Raw genomic sequence first — 12,221 nt, 5'->3', positions numbered from 1 at the left:
CTGACTCCATGCTCCTCTTCTCTCACTCCCACTGGCTTGTTCTCCAGTCATTCACATTTATTGCCTTGATATGACCTGAATGGAAACTGAGTAGTGGAAACAGCACTGAGCTGGGAAAGCCTGCATTGAGCCTGGGTCTCTGCCCCTTTGTGGTCTTAGCCCTTCATTCTGGATGTTTGTTTCCCCTTGAGTTGAATGGGAGATCATGCTACTTGTTCTGCCTTCTTAAGAGGCTTGTGTGAGGAGCACAGGAAATAACAGACCCTAAAGTTCTTTGGGTGCTGGAGAGCACTGTGGAGATGTAGGGAGTATCTGCTGCTGCTGCTAAGTCACTTCAGTCATGTCCGACTCTGTGCGACCCCATAGATGGCAGCCCACCAGGCTCCCCTGTCCCTGGGATTCTCCAGGCAAGAACACTGGAGTGGGTTGCCATTTCCTTCTCCAATGCATGAAAGTGAAAAGTGAAAGTGAAGTCGCTCAGTCATGTCCGACTCTTAGTGACCCTATGGACTACAGTCTACCAGGCTCCTCCATCCATGGGATTTTCCAGGCAAGAGTACTGGAGTGGGGTGCTACTGCCTTCTCCGAGGGAGTATCTAGAGCTGCACAACCAGCATAAGGGCCATACAGTGTTAATACCACTCATGCAATACAAGACCATATCAGGAATTCCCTGGCAATCCAGTGGTTAGGACTCTGTGTTTTCACTGCAGGGGGGCATGGGTTCAATCCCTAGTCAGGGAACTAAGATCCCACATGCCACAAGGTAACTAAGCCCACGTACCACAACTAGAGAAAGCCCTCCTACCACAATGAAGAGCCGGAGCACCGCAATGAAGACCCAGTGGAGCCAAATACACACACACACACACACACACACACACACACACAACCTGGGGAGATTCCTGGTGGTTCAGGGTTTAGGATTCGTGCTTTCACTGCCATGGTCTGGATTCAACTCCTGGTCGAGAAACAGATCGCACAAGCTGCACAGTGTGGCCAAAATAATAAAATAAATTAAAAGCCAAATTTGAAGGTTTGACAAAATGTGAAACATTTTGTCAGCACTATGACAAAATGTGAAGGTTTGATAAAACTAGCGGTGTTTTATATTATTCTCTACTTTTCTGTAAACTTGAAAAGAAGATGAAAAATAACTATACAAGAGAAAGACATAAACTTTTTTTGGCTGCACTAAGTCCTCCTTGCAGTGCATGGGCTCTTTGTTGCTGTGCATGGGCTTTCTCTAGTTACAGCGAGCGGGGGCTTTCTCTAGTTGTGGGCTTCTCATTGCAATAGCTTCTCTTGTTGCAGAGTACAGGCTCTAGGTACATGGGCTTCAGTAGTAGCAGCTCTTAGGCTGTAGAGTGCAGGCTCAGTACTTGTGGCACATGGGCTTAGTTGTCCCACACCATGTGCGATCTTGGTTCTCGAACCAATGGATAGAATCTGTGTTCCCTGCACTGCAAGAGAGATTCTTAACCACTGGACCACCAGGGAAGTTCCAAGATACAAACACTTTTAAAGCAAAATAAATCAAAGGGATTTTTATCATCATCTTGTCCTAGCTTAATTTTATTGTCCGCCCTGGTATAGTGTCAGGAAATGATATATCTTGGAATTGACAGCTGCTTCAAATCCTTTTTGTAAGATACAGATGTATAAATCAATAACAATAATTTTTTTTTAAACTTGTCTGTTTCCTCTACCTGATTTTGGATATGTTGTTGAGGACATTTCTGCATGTACTCCACCAAGTAATGAATGCTCAGTGTGTTCCCTTGAAGAAAACAAAAGGAATGGGAGAGACCCAGGAAAAGCCTGAAGGGGGAGAGGGAATAGGGGTTCCTTCACTTGGATGAAGTCATTCTCAGGTGTCAGTGGGTACCCAACTAACATCCTCTCCCTTGTTCAGTTGCCGCTGCAGTTTCTTGTAGAGGGGTTGAACAATTCCACTGTGCAACCACTAGGGGCTCTGTAATAAGGTAACAAAGTCACAGTTCATGGTGCTCTTTTTGTTTAATTATGTATTTATTTATTTGACTGTGCCAGGTCTTAGTCGCAGCACATAGATCCTCGTTATTTTTTTAATGCAGGATCTATAGTTGTGGCATGTGAGCTCTTAGTTGTGGCATGTGGGATCTAGTTCCCTGACCAGGGATGGAATCCAGGCCCCTTGCAATGGGAGTGCCACTGGACCACCAAGGAAGTCCCTATAATGCTTTTCAAGACAGTTGCTCAGCTTTTTCAACAACCTCAGAACTGATTGGCTACTTGGAAAATACGGGCCTGGCAAACAAGCTACAGTTCGCCTGTGTAGCACTTTCATTCGATTCAGACACGGGCGCCCTCCTGGGTAGAGGCAGCTCCTCTGGGTTCAGTGTGGCTAGCCTGTGGATTTTAGAAAAAGGCCCTGGAACTTCCCTGGTTGTCCCTGGTGGTTAAGACTCCATGCTTCCAGTGCAGGGGGCTAGGGTTCAATCTCTGGTGGGGGAACTAAGATCCCACATTCTGCAAGGCAAAAAGCAAAGAAAAAGCTCCCCTCTCTCCTGGCTGGCACAGCCTTGCACCAAGATCCACAGCACAGCTAGGTGAACATAGAAACAGTTGACTTTAAGATCCCTCATCCTGAGAAGACCATCTCTTCAGCAAGTGGTGTTGGGAAGTTGGGCATGTGAATCAATGAAGCTAGAATACACCCTTACATTATACACAAAAATAAACTCAAAATGGCTTAAAGACTTAAATATAAGACAAGACACCACAAAACTCCTAGAAGAGAATATAGGCAAAACAGTCTCTGACATAAATTATACCAAGGTTTCCTTAGGTCAGTCTCCCAAGGCAATAGAAATAAAAGCAAAAACAAACAAATGAGACCTAATCAAACTTATAAGCTTTTGCACAGCAAAGAAAGTCATAAACAAAACAAAAAGACATTCTACGAACTTGGAGAAAATATTTGCAAATGATGCGACTGACAAGGGCTTAATTTCCAAAATACACAAAGAGCCCCTACAATTCAATAACACACACACAAAAACAAATAACCCAGTCGAAAAATGGGCAGAAGACCTAAATAGACATTTCTCCAAAGAAGACACACATATGGCCAATTCAGTTCAGTTAAGCCACTCAGTTGTGTCCGACTCTTTGCGACCCCATGGACTGCAGCACACCAGGTTTCACTATCACCAACTCCTGGGGCCTGCTCAAATTCATGTCCATTGAACCAACCATCTCATCCTCTATCGTCCCCTTCTCCTGCCTTCAATTTTTCCCAGCATCAGGATCTTTTTCAATGAGTCAGTTCTTCACGTCAGGTGGCCAAAGTATTGGAGCTTCAGCTTCAGCATCAGTCATTCCAATGAATATTCAGGACTGATTTCCTTTAGGATTGACTGATTTGATCTCCTTGCTGTCCAAGGGGCTCTCAAGAGTCTTCTCCAACACTCAATTCAAAAGCATCAATTTTTCGGTTGCTCAGCTTTCTTTACAGTCCAACTCTCACATGCATACATGACTACTGGAAAAACCATAGCTTTGACTATATGGACCTTTGTTGGTAATGTCTCTGCTTTTTAGGCACATGAAAAGATGTTCAATATCACTAATTATTAGAGAAATGCAAATCAAAACTACAATGAGGTACCATCTCATGCCAGCTAGAATGGCCATTATTAAAATGTCTACAAATAACAAATGCTGGAGAGGGTGTAGTGAGAAGGCAGCCCTCTTACACTGTTGGTAGGAATGTAAACTGGTGCAGCCACAATGGAATACAGTACACACACACACACACACACTGGAATATTACTCAGCCATAAAAAAGAATGAAATCATGCCATTTGCAGCAACATGGATGGACCTAGAGATTATCATACGAAGCAAAGTAAGTCAGAAAGAGAAAGACAAATACTATATGATATCATTTATATGTGGAATCTAAAATATGATATAAATCAATATATTTATGAAACAAAAACAGATTCACAGATATAGAAAGCAGATTTGTGGTTGCCAAGGGGAAGGTGGGTAGGGGAAGGAAGGAATGGGAATTTGGGATTGGCAGATGCAAACTATTACACATAGGATGGATAAAAAACAAGGTCCTACTATATAGGATGATATTTAATATACTATGATAAACCATAATGGAAGAGTATGAAAAGACTATATATATATATATATATATATATATATATATATATATATATATATATATATATATGAGTCACTTTGCTGTACAGCAGGAACTAAATACAATATTGTAAATCAACTACACTTCAATAAAATTTTAAAATAAATAAAATGAGACAATTAAAAAAAATGATCCTCCATCCTCACCCCCTCAGCACAAGATGTCCTCTGTACAGGGAAAACTTGCATGACTTTATAGGGCAGTACTGCTGACACACAAAATAAGTACTTGTGATTTGGCCCTTGACTATCCCCAAGATCTCAGACTTCAATTGTCCCACCCTCCCCTGCTTTCATGCACTGCTTTCACTGCATGTTATCTGCATTCCCAAGACACTGGCCTTTACTCTGGCCCTGGCTGAGAGGAGCCTGGTCCTGCCTCAGGGCTTTTCACTTGCTCTCCCTGCCTTGCCCCTCCCACTTTTCTTTACTTCCCAAACCTTTGCAGATCAGGGTTTTCAGTTCACCAATACAGCCAATCCTTTCTCCAAGTCTCCCAGGCCTTCAGTACCCTCACTACCCTCTGAAAGTCTTATTTACAAGTTTATTGTTGATTCCACCTCCCTAGAGGTGAAATCTCTCCGCAGGGAACAGTCCATTCAAACATCACCACCCCTCCCACCCAAACCCTGTACTAAGGGACTTGCCCAAATTTTAGCCTGACTTCTAACAGCCTAAGGCTAGGTGCCTGGATGACACAGCCTCCTTTCAAGTTCCTGTCTGAAAAAGCTCAGGGTTGTCAAAACAAGCTACCATTTGTTCTAGCCAACACCTGATGACAGGCCGCTGATCTCTCTTTCTTACAGCATTTACTAAAAAGGGCTTACAATTGTGAATTCCTCTGTCTCTTTGAGATGTACTCTTTGGGACCCTATGGACTGTAGCCTGCCAAGTTCCTCTGTCCATGGGATTCTCCAGACAAGAATACTGGAGTGTGTTGCCATGCCCGCCTCCAGGGGAATCTTCCTGACCCAGGGATCGAACCTGAGTCTCTTATGTCTCCTGCATTGGCAGGCAGGTTCTTTACCACTGAAGCCCATATATATACATACACACACACACACACACACACACATATATATATATCTCCTAGGACTCAGAAACATCTTTCTCAAGGTCCTGAGAGCCAGTCCTTTGAAATATAATCATCAAGGAAGGATAGGGTCTCCGTTTCCTTCCCAGTAACTATGAGAGGATAGAATAATCCTAACTTTAATAATTGCCAGCTAACAGACACAGCTGGCCTAATTGTAAGCCAATAGGGTAGGGGGCATCCCCAGAAGAAAAGAACCAGATACAGCTTTTTGACATAAGAGAAGCCATTTTATGACACCAGTCAGAATGGCCACCATTAAAAAGTCTACAAATAACAAATTCTGGAAAGGGTGTGGAGAAAAGGGAACTCTCCTACACTGTTGGTAGGAATGTAAATTTGTGCAGCCACTATGGAAAATAGTACGGAGTTTTCTTAAAAAACTAAAAAGGTTTCTCACCTTCTCAAATGGCCTACTCTGTCAATAGAGTATGTATCTCCCTGAATAAATCTGCTTTCAGTCAAAAAACTAAAAAAAGTTGTTATATGATCCAGTAATTCCACTCCCAGACATATATTCAGAGAAATAGCAGCACTATTTACAATAGCCAAGACATGAAAGCAACCTAAATGTCCATCGACAGATGAATGGACAAAGATGTAGTAAATGTATACAATGTAATATTACTCAGTCATAAAAAAGAATGCAATAATGCCACTTGCAGCAACATGGATGGACCTAGAGATTATCATATTAAGTGAAGTATATCAAGAAAGAGAAAGAAGGGAATTCTCTGCTGGACCAGTGGTTAGGACTCAGCACTTTCACCACTGGAGCCTGGTTCCTTGGTCTGGGAACAAAGATCCCAAAAGCCGCGAGGCATGCCAAAAAAAAAAAGAGAGAGAGAGAAAGAGAAAGACAAATACCATATGATATCACTTATATGTGGAATCTAAAATATGACACAAATGAGCTTATCTACGAAACAGAAACAGACTCACAGACTTAGAAAACAGACTTATGGTTGCCAAACAGGGGGAGAGGTAGGGGAAAGAAGGACTAGGAGTTTGGGATTAGCGAAAGCAACCTATTATACATAGGATGGATAAACAACAAAGTCCTACTGTATGGCACAGAGAGCTATAGTCAATATAATGTAGTAAACCATAATAGAAAAGAATATGCCATATATATATATATATATATATGTAAGCCTGATCACAATGATTGCTCTTGAACACGTTTCTTAAGGAAACAAAAGAACAAACAACTGAAAAAAAAAAAAGAACAAACAACTGTTGTCAGGCAAGAGAAGTAATAATAACAAAGATAATGAATCAGCTGTAAAGACTCTCAGTTCTGTTTCAAAGGTAAAGATTAGCCTGAAGCACTTTCTTGAGCTGTTTTGCAGAATTCAAACCTACCTCCAGCACTCAACCACCAGATCAACTGGAACCTAAGGGATGATGATGTTGACCTTTGCTGACAATCATGGCTTCAACTATAGCTTGGACTCTGACAACCTTTGCCCCAGTTCTACGCTGAATTTTCCACTGCTCAAGCTCCCCCCACCCCAACCCTGCCATGGATATATACACACCATGCAATCTCCCAATAGAATATTTATGTACCCTCAACTTAAAACTTCCCCAATTTTGCTGTTCAGGGAGACACTGCTTTGGGAAAAATCCCCACTGTTCTCCTTACTTGCTTCAAGTAATAATAAATCCTTCCTTCTCCTGCTCTTTGCCTTGGTTATATCTTTTGGCTTGACACCCACCAGGAAGCAAACCCAGTTTTTAAGTAACATAATCGCTCTTACGCTGACCAACTGTCTTTTTGAAATTTTTCACTTCCCTCACTCTACTTGAGCCCCTGCTTGTTCCTCCTCTTCCTCTTTCATTCTCCCTTTAAAACACCCTGCACAAATCGGAATGGAATCCAGCTTTTTCCCCTACTGTCAGTACTTACTGAACAAAATCTATTTTCACTGCTTTAGAGTCTCAGTTCAGTTCAGTTGCTCAGTCATGTCCGACTCTTTGCAATCCCATGGACTGCAGCATGCCAAGCTTCCCTGTCCATCACCAACTCCCGGAGCTTGCTCAAAACTCATGTCCATCAAGTCGGTGATGCCATCCAACCATCTCATCCTCTGTCTAGCTTTGTTGTCTAGCTTTAAAGTCTAGCTTTGTTGATATTTTACACTCTCTACCTTCACCCTCCCTCAGAGGGAAGGGACCATGTTTGTTTTGTTCACTGCTGAATCCTAAGTGCCTCCAAGAATGACTGGCACAACAAAAATTTGCTGAATGAACAAATAAATGTTTGTTAAAATGCATACAGTAGGAGACTTCCCTGGTGGTCCTGTGGTTAAGAATCTGCCTGCCAATGCAGGGCACACAGGTTCAATCTGTTCTGAGAAGATTCCACATGCCATGGGGCAAATAATCCCGTGCACCTCAACTACTGAGCCTGTGCATTCTAGAGCCCACAAGCCACAACAAGAGGAGCCACCACAATGAGAAGTCCACGCACGGCAACTAGCGAGTAGTCCCCGCTCGACACAACTAGAGAAAGCGCATAGCAACAAAGACCCAGCACAGCCATAAATAGATAAAATAAAAATGTTTTTTAAAAATGCATGTAGTAAAAAGACCCTGTTGGGCTGCTACCCCACAGGCCTACAAGGCCTGTGCATGCCCAGCTTCAAGACCGAAGAAAGAGCCCAGAGCTCAAGACAGAGACATTAGTGGTTTACTAGATTGGGGATCTTACATGTCTGAAGCAAGGTCCCGGAGCGACACCTCACCGTGCGTTGCGGATGGCGGGCAGGACATGGCTGCAGTCTTCGCTCTGGGGAAGGGGAGACTGCTAGTTATAGGGGGAATTGACGTCAGGTTGGCTCATTGGTTACCAGAAACTAGCAGAGGAGCACGCCCCTCACTGCCCCACTGATAAGAACATTCGTCAGTAGCTGGGGCCTGGGGCAAGTATGTGGGAAAGTCAGTCATGTGAGTAGGGTATAGGTGAAGCAGGCACTGGTCCAGCAGGGGATGTACAGAGAGCAAGAGAACAGCCATCTTGAGTGGTCCTTGACCATACAGACCCCAAGATTGGGAGATAAAAGGCCTAAATTTTAGTCTCGTCATTTGTCTTGGTTAACTTGTTATGAGTCAAGTTGCTTCATCAACTTGGTTCAACTACTATCTGTGTAATCTGGGGCAGCATATGAAACATCTCTTTGTCTCTGTATCCAAGCAATTCCTTCTGCACAGGATTACTGGGAAGACTGAAATAGTGTATGAGAAACACAGCACTATGAGAGTAGGTGCTCAGGAAATAAGTTACAAGTTTGCCTTTTTAGTGGGTCTCCCTTATCTGGTCTCTTACCCAAAGCCTGTAGGTTGTGCTCTTAGAGGAGTGCAGACTCTGGAGCCAGACTGCCTTGAATGTGAAGTCCTGCTTTACTCCTTACTAGAGAAGCACTCACATTCTTATCTGTAAACTGAGGGTGATTGTAATTCCTACCTCATAGGGTTGCCCTGAGGCCTAACAAAGTAAATATACTCAAAACAGCACCTCATATATACATGTTACATAATATGATTGGGCCGTCTTCATTCAGAAGAAGCATCAAGCTTCAAGAGCCCCAGTGCCTCTGTGACTTCACACCTGTGGCTGGAGCAGTCAAAGGCTCCCTTCGCTGTCCTTACAGGGGCCTGGAGGTCAGAAGTCAGTTATTAACCCAGTCTCGGATTGGGCCGATTAGCACCTAATTCCGTCTTCACTGGGCCAATTTGTACCTCATTCAGTCTTCACTACCTGTTCTGTAGTCTGAAGTCACTCTTCTGCGCCCCGCGCCTGCTCCCCTCTTCCCTCGGCTTATCTGTGGAAGCAGCGGTTTTCCCAGGCCAAAGACGGCTCCAGAGCAATTTTTTAAATTGCTGTGGTCCCACCCTGCTCCACAGACCCCCTTTTCGACTCAGAGTCCCCTGGAGTGTGGGTGAGCCCTTTGTAACTGTCTGAAAGACTGAGGGTGGGGTCTGGCGCGATTACTGTGCAAATTTAGCTTTTCTTCGGGGTGGGGGGATGATATGGGGTCCAACGGACCTAAGATTGAGTCCTCTCTAGGCCTTGGAGATGTGAGGACGGGATCGAGAGGGGTTTCCTCCGGGTCTAACACACCCACCCCGTTCCGTTTTCTGCTTTTCTGCCTCCCGCGGGCACCACAAACTGCAATCCGGAAGAAAGGAGGACCCACAAGCGCTTGTCTACCCTCGAGGACTCTGCGCCTGCCTAAACTGCCCTGGGGGGCCGCACCCCTCCTCTTCTCTCTGTGACCTGTTGCTGTCGCACGCCGCTTTGTCCACATCCCCTAACAGTCACTTCCTATGGGTCGGGCCACAGTCCTCGCCTCAATCGCGCTGGCCGGCTCCACAAGTGACTCCCCTACCCCACTGACCGAACATGGCGAGCAGGACGCGCATGCGCACACCCCACCTCCACAGAGCACAGCGCGACCCCTTTGGAGGGCCTGGTAAGGGCGGAAGGAGCATGCGCAGATGCCGCGAACCGCTCCGGAAGGGAAGATGGGCTGAGTGGGTGGATATTTGCAAAGCCAGACCTGTTCATCTCCGGGCCCCTGCTGCCCTCCTTCTCCCTGAGTCTTATCTTCCTACACTCGGTCAGGACTGTAGGACAGCCGCGTATCGGAATCTTAGTGTGAATCCTTCCGTTTAGCTAGCAACCCCTCTAAAAAAAGAAGACTGAGTTAATAAAAAGCATATTTAATCTGTTGACTTGCTTAGAATGGGTGCAGCCTGTATATCACCGTCCAGTCCTTGGTTCCAGAGCAGGCGACTCTTCTTCCTCACCTGGGAGTGGCAGAAATAAAAGGGGAACTTGCCCCCTGCTGAGCCCCTTCGCTGGACTTTTTGGGTTCCCTCCTTCCGAGCCCCTTTGCCAGTCTCTTCGAGGGCCTGAGCCATCTTTGGGCTCCCTGTGATGGGCTCCCTGTGATCAAGGTCTCCTCACTGTGTCCCACATCCCCGCCAATGGGACAGTTTCACATGGTGCAAATGGCCTAGGGTGGAGGGCACAAGCACTACGCATGAGAGTTACTACTGACCGAACACCTTTTATACTAGATATGTTGTACTAGGATAGAGTGAGTATTCGACCCACTTCACTGAGGAGGAAACTGAGGCCAGAAGAGGAAGACGACTCGACCCAGATCACACAGCCACCCCTTCAGTGGGTGCATGATCAAGACTTATCACAGACAGTGCCTCTAAATCCTCACACTTGGAATAGGAACCTCTGCTCTGCAGGCCCCCCACTTCTGGGTGTTGCCCAGCCACACTGGCAGGAGTTTCACTGGCACTTCCGCCTTGCCTGGGCTGACTAATCTCCCTCGCACCCATTTGTTCTGTTCAGTCTTTCCTAACTCAACCCTGGCGGGCACGGAGGGAATTTAAGGGCTGGGACTTCCCTCATAGCTCAGTAGGTAAAGAATCTGCCTGCAATGCAGGAGACCTGGGATCAATTCCTGGGTTGGGAAGATACCCTGGAGAAGGAAATGGCAACCCACTCCCAGTATTCTTGCCTGGAAAATCCCATGGACAGAGGAGCCTGGCGGGCTACAGTCCATGGGGTCGCAGGAGTCAGACAAGACTTGGTGACTAAACCACTAGAATTGTTGGAGAATTATTGGAGAATTCTCCACCAGAATCGTTGGAGAAACTAGTCTAGGTCCAGGGCTGGAGAGCTGGGAGGCCCTGAGAGGGCCAGCCCTGGGTTGGCCTCTGGCCAGGCACAGGGCGGGGGTGCTTTGCACCCTCTGGAGGAGGGGTGATGAGGATCCCCAAGGGAGAAGAATGCTTCCACCCGCATTACCTCCCTCCTCCCAGGCTCCTGCCCCCTGAGGGCAGCAGCTGTCACTTCCAGCTTCTTTGGCGCCAGCTGGCTCCTTGTTCTCAGCCTTCATGCCTGCCTGCTCACTTTCCTGCTTTCCTACCAGCTTGCCTGCTGGGTCGATGTGTCAATCATGTGAAGACAAGGTGGATACAAGTGAAACTGAGGCAGTGTACTAATCACAAGACATTGATTCCACCAAATGATGCAGGTTTATTGGGATGTCACACATATGCATTCATTCACTGAACAAACTGTGTTCTTTGCCAGGCCCTGAATGGCAAATGAAGGATACAGAGATCAGACTACAGCCCTGAACTCTCAGGGATCAGGGTAGGTATTGGTGCAGAGGTGGGCATAGAGAGCCATGGGAGCCTGAGGAGGAATATCTCACCATCCAGGGGGTTATCTGTGTGGTAGGGTTGCCATATTTAGAAAATAAAAAATAGAGAGCCCCACCCTGGTATGAATTTCAGTTAAATAACAAATAATTTTCATTAGTGATGTTGGGGGAGTGTGTAATTTCCTCAGTTCTGTCTCACCACAGCAAAAATTTGAATCGATGGATGGATCACTGTTACAGCTCAGTTTTATTTGGCAAGCAAAGGAAAATACATCCTCCAGGCATGAGGGTGGGCCGACCCAAAAGACATGAAGAGAAGCCAGAAGTTCAGTTTTAGCTCCTCTTTTTATATGTTTTTTCCCCTCCCCCTGAGCCTGTCCTATGTAAACTGGGCTAGCCAGGAGGGCTGTTTGTTTCACCTGAGGTTCTCACTCCAGTCCTCCAACCTTCCTTTGTTCTATTTTCACGGGCTTTTTCCTTTTTTTGTCTTTTAGCCACAGCCATTATGGACTCCTTTTTCCTATTCTAACTACCTAACAGGAATAAATGAGTTAACAACTACATAAGGAAAAGAAATATATACTTAAAACTGTACCTGGCCTTTAGGAAGAGCTATAGGCTGGAAGAAGCACAAGCTAGAATCAAGATTGCCGGGAGAAATATCAATAACCTCAGATATGCAGATGACACCACCCTTATGGCAGAAAGTGAAGAAGAACTAAAGAGCCTCT

General features: G+C 45.5%; 1 long non-coding RNA gene across 1 annotated transcript; it reads left to right on the top strand.

Moving 5' to 3' along the window:
• Positions 1-9,432: 9,432 nt before the first annotated feature.
• LOC122434302 lies at positions 9,433-12,213 on the top strand. Its single transcript, XR_006267332.1, has 3 exons — positions 9,433-9,771; positions 11,418-11,480; positions 11,985-12,213. It is a non-coding gene; the product is annotated as an uncharacterized LOC122434302 (long non-coding RNA).
• The last annotated feature ends 8 nt before the right edge of the window (positions 12,214-12,221 follow it).

The sequence above is a fragment of the Cervus canadensis genome, chromosome X (assembly GCF_019320065.1).
Source record: "Cervus canadensis isolate Bull #8, Minnesota chromosome X, ASM1932006v1, whole genome shotgun sequence".
Taxonomy (NCBI): Eukaryota; Metazoa; Chordata; class Mammalia; order Artiodactyla; family Cervidae; genus Cervus; species Cervus canadensis.
Note: the sequence above shows the minus strand (reverse complement) of the source record. Positions and strands in the feature narration are given on the sequence as shown.